This window comes from Octopus bimaculoides, chromosome 12, assembly GCF_001194135.2.
Source record: "Octopus bimaculoides isolate UCB-OBI-ISO-001 chromosome 12, ASM119413v2, whole genome shotgun sequence".
NCBI classification, from domain to species: Eukaryota; Metazoa; Mollusca; class Cephalopoda; order Octopoda; family Octopodidae; genus Octopus; species Octopus bimaculoides.
Window position 1 is genome coordinate 20,591,839 of NC_068992.1, and position 2,844 is coordinate 20,594,682.

A 2,844-nucleotide genomic window follows, 5' to 3' on the forward strand; every position below is an offset into this window, starting at 1 on the left:
CACTTCTAAACTAACAGAAAACCAACAGCAACAGAGATTACTAATGAATAATGATAATACTTATCTGTGTAGATAAATCTCACTTTTGGAAAATGAAGTGTGATTTAAATAAATCGACAGATAATAATAATAATAATAATAATAATAATAATAATAATAATAATAATAATAATAATAATAATAATAATAATAATAATAATAATAATAATAATAATAATGACAACGACAGTAATAATACTACTAATAATAGTGATGTTTCATATATGTTTAAAGGAAAGGAAAGTAAACAGAGAAAATTTAGAAGAGCATATATAGAGGTTTGTTAACGTTGCAGTGGAACTTACATAAGCTTACTTAGACAAACGAAGAATGTCATCTTACTATAAAAAGCCTTCTTGACGGAATGACGAATTGAGTGAAAATAATAGGTGTACGGAAGAACCTTCATTAAATAAAGCAATTTTGAACCAAAACAAAAGTGTCCGGGTGAATTTTGGATATATAATCAACGCCAAATTTCCAACAAATCCTCTGTGTATCTTTACAATTGTTCTATTCTCTTATTCTTTTTATAGCTATACGTGTTTGTCAACGTTGCTGATTAGATTAACTTTGAAAAACAGAACATGCTTATTGCAACACATATGTATTTTAGTATAAAACACTGTTTTACTACATGAAAATTATTCTCTAAAATACTTTACATTTTGAGCCTGTTTGCATTGTGTAACACATAAGAAATACTTTTCCATTCCTGTCTAAAAACTTCAAAGTAAACGTGTCACTACGGCCTTGTATCCAATTACTTGCAAGTACATCTTTGTCAATATTGTTGTTCTTGCAGTTCTGCATTTACTCTAAATTGACTTTTCTCCTTTTGTCCTAAAATCGTGTTTCTTGTATTATTTGAACATGTCGCTATTACTACTTAAACATTAATAATATATACATATATATATACTGACGTATAAACATATCCTTATGTACATACATATCACGTGTTGAGAAGGGAGGATTATTGCAATAGTTTGTATTTTTCTTTTTATATAATTATAATAATTATACACAAACATATATATATTCATATAAGCATGCGATATATTTTCTATTGAGGGCTTTAGACAAATGTCCACAATGACTTGGTTATAGTTTATGTTAATACCTGTGATGTTAGTTGGTACTTAAAGTAAGAAATTTCCGAGTATTAATCAAGATACTTTATTATTTTCCTATAGTTTTAGTTTATCGTAGGCTGAAATGCTGCGGGAGGTGGGGAGGGGGTAATGGTCAATCCCGTAACCTAATTGGTCATCTATTGATTTTAAAGGCCCTGACTTTGTTATGGTTGGTTAATGAATAACCGATAACATGATTTTTATGTTATGTTATTATGGTATTTTTATATATTATATATGTAAAGCATAATGTTATACATGAATGTATATTGTTATATTGTTATAAGTGGTTTTTAAAAAATATATAGACATAATATAATGTCTAAAAGATGATGAATACCACCTCATATACATACATATATACATATATATATATATATATATATATATATATATATATATATATATATATATATATATATATGTGTGTGTGTGTGTGTGTGTGTGTGTGTGTGTGTGCGTGTGTGTGTGTATGTATATATCTATATAAATGTATATTGTTATTAATCTAAATGAAAATGAACACAGAGTAGATTAGAATTAAATAGAATTGAATTATATTTTAAATATATGAATACACTTGACCGGTTTCTCATATATATCAAAACTGAATTGTGTAAGGCGTTGTGTCTGTTTGTATGTATGTATGTATGTATGCAATCATAAAATATTACACGTACAGTACAATAAGTACTTTCTCATCAAATATACTTAGTTACTAATTTCCCTGGGGATGTGGGGAGGACCTCACATTTTAAAATGTAGCGTATTCTTTCAGGTAACAACAATAGTACAACTGTCCAATATATTTTCATGCAATTCTTAAAGAAATATCTCCCCAAAATAAAATGCCTCTAAACCACGCTTATACAGAGGCAATGTTTTTCTTATTCTTCTTTCTAAAGCTGTAATTCTAACATTGATGCTACTATTGAAAATTATAATTAGAAATAATTTTTAAAAATCAATATTTCTTTAATACATACCTATTACTTGTCTAACTGGGTTATTTTGCAAGCTTTGGCGTAATTTGATAGGCTTCATAATATGAATGCGTTTATATATGTATATTTATAATGTATTCTCATTATTATTATGATAGGTAATATTTTATACTTTCAACTGTTTGTAAAGAATAGCGTTATAAAAATAGACTACATCCATTGTTTGTCATTTTGTAAAGCTTAGTCTGTGTAAGATTTTATTTGCAAGATTAAAAAAAAGTAACACACCTTTTAAAAATAAGTTTGGTAATCACTATAAGTTTTTTATATTCTTTGGTATTGTTGCCATGAATTTGGACTATGTATAAGCGTTAGGGAGATGCTAGAATAATTCATATATGAAATATGTTTCAAACAAAATAATATCTAGCTGAAGGCTTCCACTTTGTACATAACAAATTATATTATATTTAATTATACGTGTTGTTCTCAAGATATTGATCTTTGTATGAACAAAAGCAGTTTCAGATGTTAGACACCTACCTAGTTGATGTAATAAGCAAATAGTATTTTAAAGCAATGTCTTACGTCTGCCGTGGTGTTAGATGAACAAAACAATGTAATTATTAAGTATAAAACTTTAATATATATGTGTGTGTGTGTGTATGTGTGTGCGTGCGTGTGTATGTATATGTATATATACGTCTCTATATACATTATATATA